Source organism: Osmerus mordax, chromosome 12 (assembly GCF_038355195.1).
Source record: "Osmerus mordax isolate fOsmMor3 chromosome 12, fOsmMor3.pri, whole genome shotgun sequence".
Lineage (NCBI taxonomy): Eukaryota > Metazoa > Chordata > Actinopteri > Osmeriformes > Osmeridae > Osmerus > Osmerus mordax.
In genome coordinates this window covers 5,359,139-5,370,252 of record NC_090061.1, presented here as the reverse complement: position 1 = coordinate 5,370,252, position 11,114 = coordinate 5,359,139, and positions in this window count along the sequence as shown.

Genomic DNA, 11,114 nt, shown 5'->3' with positions numbered 1-11,114 from the left:
CAGTCTGGGTGGGTACATTCAGAACCCAAAGTGTTATCAACAAAACATGGTCCTTCAGTGATTTAGGAAACAAAAAATTCACAATAGAGAGAGAGAGATAGATAGAGAGAGACAGAACAAGAGAGAGAGAGAGAGAACAAGAGAGAGTCAGAATGAGAGAGAGAGTGAACGAGAGAGTATATGGGAATGGTGGAACAAAGCCTGCCTTGTGATCCATGTTGCTCCGGTTGGAAACCGGCCAATTGCAATGTGTTATTCAATGATACACATCTAGTGTGCAGATGTAGAGTGGAAAAGAGAGAGAGAGTGAGTGAGAGAAAGAGAGAGAGAGACGCATAGGGAGAGAAACAGAGCAGTCAGAGCATGGGAGGAAAAGATGAGCTGGAGAAAAAGGGCATTACACGGAGCAACAGAGAGGAGAGCCCCTGACTTGGTGCAGGAGCACCGCGAGTGACATCAGAGCGATCCAAGGTCTCCCCCAGTGTGGACGGAGGAGAGAAAGAGAGGGGACAAGGGAAAAAGGAGGTTTCCCTTTGCGCATTAAAGCAGCATCATCCCCCTCTTCCTCCGCTGCTGCTGCACTTCTCCTCTCCTCTCTCCCCGGAGCGGCCCAGCCCAGCTCTCAGAGTGACTCACACCCCTTCCTCACATGACCATACCCTCGCCGCTGGTGCGACGGCAACGTTAACTGCTTCAACTTGGGGTGATTCAAACCAGGCACCTGTCTAAGGGATTTCATGTGTGAGGGACCAAAAGTGTTCACTTGATCCCCGCCCTGGCACCACACACACAGATAGGAAGGGATTTGGATGGAGAGAAGGAGATTTATAGGGGGTGAGAGGTAATGAGACTACATGGCTATATGCATGGTTATAGTATCATGGAAACCACCTCTGTGAGTTAGGGAGAGGGGGAGAGAGATACTGAAGGGAGGGATGTGGAGGAAAGAGACGGCCAAGCAAACATGGATAGAGAAAAGAAGCAAAACATTCAGGGTTCAGACTGACAGATATTCTGAGGGCTGGCAATCGACAGTCACGCAAAAAAACACACGCTCGCAAATACACATAAAACTCATCACCCTGCATGCCAGGTCTCTACCACAGTGATATGACTGTGTAGGGGCACTGCCTACACCAAACTAAACATTGACATTCAGGACAGAACTCCTAGCCCTCATCTAAATGCAATCCCTAACTGACTTTCATCATGTCTTGTTACACTGAGGCCCATATCAAAATGCACCCTGGGTAAGTCATCAGTAGCAACATGCAGAAATTGCTTTTGCTACCCTAATACAAATTGGACAAATAGGAAAATAAGCACAAAGCAGTCCACTTTATTTGACGTGGTTGATAACACCCAAGGTTACAGAGGTTTGAAGAAAAAAAAAAACAATTTTATAAAAGAGACAAAGTTTTATGAAGGAAACAATTTCCCGCTGGTTTGTCAATATTTATCCCCATGAGGCAGACGCTAGGGCTTGCCATCTGAAGCAATTCCATGCTTTTTCCTTTCCTTATAATATGAGAATGACTGTCATAATGGATTTTAAGTGACTTTAATAAATTGGTCTGTGAGTTCACAGGTGTGTTAAAATGTGGAGTCTTACAAAAGCAAATAGGACAGAAATTAAATGTTGATCACATTACATAAAGTTACCGAAATAGCTTTAAATGGAAAACATGCATTCTAGTGAACAGAAAATGGAAAACATGATAAATGAATAAACAGACATTGTAGTCTGTGGAAAGAATAGTGATTGTGTATTTCCCATATTGAATTCACTCTACAAAATTACTTCTCTATAAAGACATTTCCGGAGCCATGCTAAAGTCAACTGAACAGTTGATGGACCTCAAATATCTTGTAAGATTTTACTAGTGTTTAAACAGAGCTCAACTGGGCAGGTTTCTGCAGAGGTATATATCAGGGAACGTAGGTACTTAACGTACTTTCTTTCCACATCTGACATTTATGTTTTCCACAGGAAGCACAACTGAGGTAATGAATAGCAGCCTGAGGCGTTGCTGTGAAATCGTAACAGGAAACCAGCGGCCATTTTTTCAAAGAAGATGACTAGATTCTTTCCAGTTTTTGAAAATCCCAAATTCTTTTATGTTCTTAAGATACTTTCAATCTTTGTTTTATAAAAGACACTTTTAAGTTGCACTGCTTGTGAATAGGCTAGAGCACTTTCTTTTTTAGAGGTACAATATATCTGTGGAATTGAAATAGGAAATGGCACTTTGTCAGATAAGTCAAGGGAAGCTGAACCAATGTTCTAGCAATTGAAGGCCATTTGCAAACACATTCAAATGAAAGCCTATTTGCTAAGTAGGCCTTCAATTTTTAGGGTGACCAAATGTGCAAATCTGATTTTAGGAGACTTGCATCATTTTGCTTTGCAAGCCAACTATTAGCAGAGATGGCAAAAGAACACACATCCTTCACTCAAGTAGAAGTAGAGATACTCATGTTTAAAAAGACTGGTAAAAAGACTTTTTCACTCAAGTTAAAGTAAAGAAGTAAGTAAAAAGTAACCATTACCATGACCTGTTTTAGTGTTTAGGGTAACTGGACCTCACATCATATTAATTTAAAAAGATTACGATATTTTTTCAACCTTTCAAAACTTTTTATCTTTAAAACATTCTTTTCACACACAAAACAACAGTTTTTTCACAACTTTTTTTTCACATTCACAGTGAAAGGAGAATGAGAAGAGGTTTTCAAAACTTGTTTTCAATTTTCAACCTTTCTAACCTTTCTAACCCTTCTAACCTTTCTAAGTCTATACTTTCTTTTCAGACACATCAGTAGAGTAGTGCTAGTACAGTAGAGTAGAATCCTCATCAAGTACTCAACAATGATTCAAACTTCTTTTTGTTTTACAAAAAAAAACATTATTCTTGTTGCCTTCGGCCTTGCTCCATGGTAGCTTCGTAGACTAGATTTTGTTTGTTCTGCGTAATAGCCAGGAAATGAAAAAGGCGGGCAATGACAACAAATATTAATATTGATCATGCCATATTATATTGACGATATTGTTCGAGTTTTAACAAGACCAACAACTTCTTGCAGTAGGAGTCATGGCAACAGACACTGCCGTTTCCAGATTACCTAGAGCAATTAGCCAAACAAGACGTCAAGGCGGTGGTGTCCCTAAACACAGACCCAGCAATAAATCTATTGATCGCTGAGTATTTTCAGGTCAGTGTCATCCATAATATTGATAAGAAATACTGTAGAGTGAAGTGAAGGCAGTCCTCTGGATCAATTCGCAATAGGTCTCAGTTTGAGAAGCAGTGGACAAGGTAGACTGAGAAGACCTAAAGATCTTTGTGCCTCTCCTGGGGAAAACCTGTCTCTTGATCTTACATCGCATGGAAGCATATTACCTCTGTTGACTCGATATATACAGCCCTCACTGTCTCTGTAAGAATAGGCCTATCAGTCCAAGTCTCAGTCCACTGTTATCCCAGAGTGCTGAGGAGTGGAGGGTCTTAAAATAGGTCTCCACCTCTACCTCATTTATTACCTGAAGAAGACAGAAAGAGAGAGAGAGAGGTGAGACAGGGAGAGAGAGTGGTGAGAGAGCTATGCTGCCTCTTGCCGATTCAAGACGGCATGCCTCTCCATGGAGGGGAGAAAGAGGATAGAGGATAGCTGTTAAATTATTAACCCTTAGCCCTTGTTTCTTCCAAAACACAGATTGCAATCCTATTGCCAACCGCTGTAATCACATATCCTCTGACCATGGCCGCCTCTGAAAGGGCCCCTGATACATAATAACTATCTACCCTACCTACTGCCATGTCATGTTTGCATGTCTTCCATTCTCAGGGTGTCGCCACCTATTATTCATTCAGAATCATATTGGGTTCCAGGTGAGCAGTGTCTGGCCCGTGATCAATACCACCCACGTGAGACATCCGGGCTTGGTTTGAATGTCAGGTCTTTGACACTGACAGGATCAAGTTTCGCCGTCGACGGAGGCATCCGGCTCTGGCCGTGCTGTCGTATAGGCTACGGTTCCTGCCCGTTTCTTTGTTGGCCACTATTTACAGAGGGGACAGAGGGCTGTATGGTCTTACAGAGAATTGAGGAGGGAAGTGACATTCAAGATCGTTCGATGGAAGCTTAATGAGATTGGAATGGAGGTAGTAGAGGGATATGGGCCAAGAGGGTAGGGTGGGTTACCTACTGTACCAAAGGCTGCACACTGAGCCATCCGGCTCAAACAAACCCATTGATGAAATGGAGCTTGGTTTCACTATAAGAAATTAACATTAATTAATCAAAGGTTAAACAAGGCTCATATTTTAATCATTGGATTTACACGTACAGCGTATTCTGTCAATAAAAAGCGAGGCCAACTATTATGGAGTGCAAAAAATACAAATAAAATGTTAAAAGTAAAATTATCCATTACAAAAGCATCAACTCAGGTGGTCTGTATATCTTGTTGAATTCATTACATCTTCATCATTTCCCTAAACACTTTTGTTGTAATTGAGAACTCAGTAGCATGCTGATGCCCATGGTTTTATCATCGTGTTATCAGAAGGAAATCTCAGGCAGCCCTGTGGGAGGTGCCATATTGCCCACCTGCCTCCTCAATATTTGTCTCAATCTACTAAATTATTGATGCTAATTTCTCTGCAAAATGCCTTTTTCTGGTGAAAAACTCACCAGCTGTCTGGTATGACTTGAGACAATCCTCTCAGAACAACATTTCAGACCCATGTGTTGAGCTTCAGGTCCAGTAACATGAGACATCATGTAAAAAGGCTTGCATTGTTACAATGTTATCCAATTGCCAAGACCAATCATCTTCTCGCTGATGAGCTTGAATTTAAAAACATATTTTTTATAAAAATGTTTCCTCAGTTACGTATTCATTGTTTAATAGTTGACAGTTACGGTCAGAGTAACTGCTTGGATTGCTAAAGAAACAGTAAAGCAGTAGATCAGCTTCTTGTTGCTCACAGTGCAGCACGCAGTGTCTCACATGTGCATGTGTACAGCCAGGGCGCAAACATCCCAAGCAAGACGCCGGTAGCATTTAGGGGTTATGTATCTTTGTATGTGTCTTGTGGTGATGATGATGATGTAGTATGTAAGTGTGTGTGTGAGAATAGATACACATATCTGGAGACAAGAGTGTGTGTGTGTGTGTGTGTGTGTGTGTGTGTGTGCCTGTGTGTGATTGCGTGCGTGTACATTGTGGTGTGTTGTAGCTTGTGACTCAGGACCCAGCTGTGGCTGATATCAGTTGCTGAAAGGGAACATCTGCAGGGTGATACTGTTCAGACATTTAGACCCTCGTTAGACCCCAAATTCTCTGTTTACTCGCAATATCACTGCCATGTTTGCCTTGCAGCTAATGTGTAAGATTGGCTCATTTAAATACCTCCATAATGTGTCATGGTTTATATACCTACCTTGACAAAAAATGCTTTTGAAATCAATTCCATATGTGGGCAAAAAAGGTGAAAATTAAAAAGCTTCAAAAGGGCCAGAAGATGACCTATCCGTTGCTTGGAGACCACAAAGCTGCAGGGCCCATAATGATAGTCTGGATATAAAAGGTGATATTTTAGAAGATGGAGCGGTTTATTGTTGGTCAACACCCTCCGCTACAGGATTAGAAGTAATCGGGCATGGGCTAAACCACAGCTGAGACAAAGAAGAAGTGCTCTGCATAAACACACAGAATTTATTTCATTAACTCTGGCTGCCATGTATGGTCGGACCTGCGTTTGGTTTCATCATAGACCCAAAGAAGTTAGAGCCATAACCATGTTTTCCTTTCATTACTGTGGGTTTAAGGAGAATTGTATTGAAATGAAGGCAGAGGGTACACTCCAGAGGGTTTAGCAATCAAACTTGACCTCCTGAAGATGACATCCAGAATATTCCAGCCAACCGCTTATCACCTCATACTGGATATCACCCAAACGAATGACTGAGTGACAGAGGGAATATTTTATTTAATGTAGGAGTCAGTAAATAACTTGTAATCGATGATGAATTAGCCACACTTGTGCCTAATTAAGGTAGTGGTCATGATGCAGAACTGAATAAGAGCCGAAGCTGCTACTCTGGACGTCCCCCATTAAATTGTTTAGACATTATTTTGACATTTACAGGTCTAGCCCTTGAAGACTTAAAGCTAATATAAACAGATGGCACCTAGTTCCCCGCTGCCCCTCCTCCACCCAACACATCTTTGTCCTACCTACTTGTGAATGCAGCACTAGCCTGATACCTGTGACCCAGACTAGAACATAAAAACGCACATAAACACATGCTGCAGATTTCCTCTGCTGGGACCTCTAGGCCCAGGCTGGTTGATCATGCATCTACAGACTCATTTAGATTCCGTTCAGAGTATTGTGTTCCCTAGTCTCCCTGACATATTAATTTCTGTCTCAGTTCAGTTCATTTCAACTTCCATCTTTCATTGTCTCTCTGAAAGATCACTTTCTTTATATGTATCTGTTAAGATAATTTCTGCATCAAGTTAATGCACAGAGTCGTCGGATTCAAAGAAAGTACAATAGTTTAATGCTTGCTAGCAAGGAGACAAATTTGATCGCTGGTACAAAGTTGTCTGGTTCTCTAGTCTTCATGTAAGACTATTTAAACATCTCGGTGGGACGTCCCCTCCCCTGCATAGCAGCTGTCAAGGTGATCGATCCCAGATGTATCGCGCGTGTGCACGTGTGTGCGTGCGTCCCTAGCAGTGGAAACTTACAAAGTTCTCTGACCCCTTCCAGGCTGACCAACAGGCCCACTCAGTACAGATAAGGCTAAGCATATTAATGGCATCTCTAGTACGATAATGGTCAGCCTGGATCAACTTGTTTATGTAAGCCTAGATTACCCAAAGTTCATTTGGGGGGGTTCTCCTTTCTACAGATAAGCAATGCTTAGCACCAGTATTGTAATCAGTATAAAATGTTACATTCTCAATTTCTCTGACAGTATCCTTTCTGTTTCTCTCTCTCTTTCTCTTTCTTTCTCCTTCTCCTTTTGCTGACAAACAGGGCAGCATTGTTTTAAGCATGTTTCTTAGCAGAAGGTAAATTGTCAGGTGTCATATTTGCAAAGTGGCATTCGTGCTCATTAAACTTGTGTTGCATTACAGGATCCCCAATGGCAATGTTTGTTGCATGTTTATGGACATAAATATTTTATACAAACCCCACATACATATCACTGGCTTTAACTTATTGATTTGATACAATTCATGAAAATCAATTTGAAATATAAATGAGTCAGGTGACATATTTAGCATTGAAACAGTAGCACAGTTTACCAAATCGCTCACAAACAGCATTTTACATGCATGGGTAAATATGGACTCAAAATGGTGCAGTCAACTTCTGCTTGTTATCCAAAAAGGTAACAAGGGCAGAAGGCATGCTCTGTATGTAGGCATGATATATAATGTTAGATTATGAGAACAAGATAGAAAATCTGAATTTGTATTTATTAAAACTATCACATAAAGTATATATTTTCAAAAGAAGGCCAGTTGCCAACTTCCAGCAGTAATATCTCTCCTCATGTGAATGCTGTCAGTTGAAATTGCTTGCTTGAAAACAAGCAATAGACATGCATATAAAAAAATCCCAGCGGAATGTTGAACAAACACTGGATAGCTGTGCAAGCGACTGAATTAAAACCCCAATCAAATGTGTGATTTGAGCCCAGATGGTTTCACCCTAACTTGGTACTTTCAGTTGATGTGTCCTTCCTTTAGGACACAGTGGCATTGAGAGACTGTGAAGTACGTTATGTTCTTGTGAATATCCATCACATTACTTGTTAAAGTGGATTTTTGCTTGTATTGTTTGCAAACTCACAGTTATGTAAAGTGAAAAAAACACCAACACTTTTTAAAGTGTGAAGTAAAAACAGATTACATTTGTTAAAGCCTTTCTCATGGGAAGAATTTCGAGACGTATTTAATTTATTTTGTGTTTTAAAGTGTATTTCTGTTAACTTTTCATTGACCTTTGTTTCTACATTACTCCATCTTCCCAGATGTCTTTGTAACACATTATAAAGGCAATTATCTGGCAATTCTTTGTGTGTATCCTACCAACTTATATGTTGTGCATGTAATCCTTCCTTTATAAGCATTGAATCAAGGTCACACCAAAACTTGAGCTGAAAGAAAACCTTTAAGATTTAATTTAGACTGTCAACATTTTCTAAACAGGGCAAACTGATTGGTTAATTACTCTGTTTTCCCAAGGCAAGTCTGCTTTATGGCTTAGAGGTTGGGGAGGTCGAAAGCACATTAGCATACTGGAAGTTGAGTTAAAATAGCAATGAATTTGATTAAATATTAAATATGGTTATATTGCAGCTGTAAAACCTGATAGAGGGAAATAATACATTTAGTCTAGCATGGAATATCCAAGCAATAGGAGAGACATGTATGACAGTTTACCCTATTTGCATACTGTATATTTAACAGCACAAACCAAATATTGATTTAATAATCAAGGCACACATCATCATCAAGGCTCATGAACATTGTTTTTTTTTACAAATATGTTTACAATGCATGGATAGATCAATTTGATCTCCACTCTGTGCATAGCAAGTGACAGGCAGGTATTTCAGCAGCAAGGCCTCCCTGGTAGATTGCAGAGCATCAAGTGCCGACTCAACGGATCAAAGCAGTCCAATGTGTCACAGTTCATTAAAGGTAATGAGAGTGGCAGCACTGGTTGGCATTTGATTAGCTGGGTCTTGAGAGTGCTGTACTTATTCTGGAGGGGGAGTGAGCTATCGTTAGAGAGACCTACTGTCATTAGAGAGACCTACTCTCTTCTTGCCCTCATAAAAGAGAAAAAAACAGTCGTCTTTTAAATATTTTGTTGTCAGCGTGATGTCAAAAATATGAACTCAAGGGCAACATATGCAATCAAACCATTAACATGCAGCCAATCAAATTATTCTGGTGGAATTGAACAATGACCTTAACCTTTGTGCTGCCTTCGGGTCACATGACCCAAAGGTTCATAACGAACCATCGTTGTGTTTACCCTATTTTACCCAATACATAAACAAATAAATATAATTTTCTTTTAACCTTTGCAATGTGGGGGGTCTGAGACAGCCCAACGGTTAAAAGAAAATGCTTCACTTTGTTTTTGTATGCGGTAAAGTTGTCGCAATATGACGGTGGGTCACATTGACTGATGGGTCTGAATGACCCGAAGATAACACAAGGGTTAAAAAAACAATCATAACACTGTAACTGATTTAAAACAACCTAAAATATTGTGCTGGTTTGCTTGGTCCACAAGCCACTATTTTCTGTCAACAACACTCACTCAATATTACTTAATCAATTGCACTATTGCTTATGCTAATAATATAACCACTAAAGCATGGACCCCCTACTAAGACAATGCTTAAAAAACTGAAAAGAAGCTGGATACTCAGAGATAGGGGAGTAAACCTCTGACCTTTGCAGGTTATTTATTGGCAATGTGGTGTAACAATAGTGAAGATGAAGAGTGACCATTGTTGCACCCTCCCTTTGGAATTCCCCCTCCAAGACATCATCTCAATCATGGGTCTTCACTGACGTGAGAGGCAGAGGAGAAAGTGACAAGGTGTCGGTTTACATTCAGTTGTTCCTACATAGCTTGGGCTGCTGGATGACAGCCGCTCCTGCCCACCATCAATCTCATCTCATCCCCGCCTGGCTCTGTTGTATCAGCCCTGTCTGGCCTGCAGTCATCCCCTCCAGTGGGTGAGACTCAACCTTCGCCAGATCCCAGCCTCGCTGAGAACCCTCTCTCGGTTGATGACTTGTAGTGGATGCTGAAGTTACAGTGACGCCATTAGATTGTTGATTGTGAGACAAAATGAGCTTCTTCGTTCTACATAACAACCAGAATGCAGAACATGTATTTATATTTGTATGTCCATGCAGTCAATATATGTCAATAGTCATATGCTAATTTCTCCAGTGATTTTTGCGTTTCTTTTCTCACTTAAATGAACACAAACTTAATCAAGATAAGAGATTCACGTATTTACATACACAATACATACTACATAAAGAACCACAAAAAAATTATTATTCAAAACATTACATTCTTCCATTTGGTTTTAAAAAGTGAGGAGAGAATGCCAAACACCGATTGTTCCCACGGCCTGCTCTAATCTAACTTTTTGAGGCAAATGATAATGGAATTGTAATTGATACTTATTAACTGACCTGATTAAAAAAGCACATAGATAATGAGACATTTTACCCAGGATGGTCTTCTAAATCAATGTACTGTGCCCCAGTGTTGATGGAAGTACAGGGTCAATGAGGACCAGCCAATGTGTTGTAAATACCACAAGGGTGTGTTAGACATTTCGGATTTGTGATGAACCTGAGGGTACACCGAACCAAGTGCTCTCAGAGTAGTGATAGAGGCCTGCATACTGCAGTACATCACTGAAATCTAAAACAGCCAGGAAGCTACATGAAACAAGCTCCTTCCTGGACGACATAGAAAAACAAGCTTTATGCCGATATTAATACCGAAAATATGAAGAAATTAATGGAAGAAATTAATACATAAGCGCAGCTAGTTCAGGCAGGGCAATCGGGCAGCGCGCGTCAGTCATTGGGGACGTAAGGCATCTTACTCCACCTTCCTTTCCTCCGCCCACTACCACACCCAGGTTAGCAGCGCATATCCATTGGGCCACGGCCGATAAGGCGTCTTTAAAAGACGCGCGGATACGCACACACTCACCCCGGTTGTTGTATGATCAGTGCTGCTGCCACCCTCCACCATCCCCTTCTCCCCCATGCTGTGGGGGATTATATCTCTATTGCTCCCTGCCTCATATGTCAAGTATGGATGTGTTGCATCGAGGAGGCAGGGAGCACTTCCTTTAGATCATCCACTCCGCCAAAGTTAAATCTACATGTCCATGTCATGTAACAATAAATGCTCAAATCTCATATGTGATTGTCTTGACTGAACTACTGTGTATCTTCATAATTTTAATACAGACATGATTCAATTAACAATACAAATAGACAACTTTTACATAGGTTACATACGTTTGAGCAT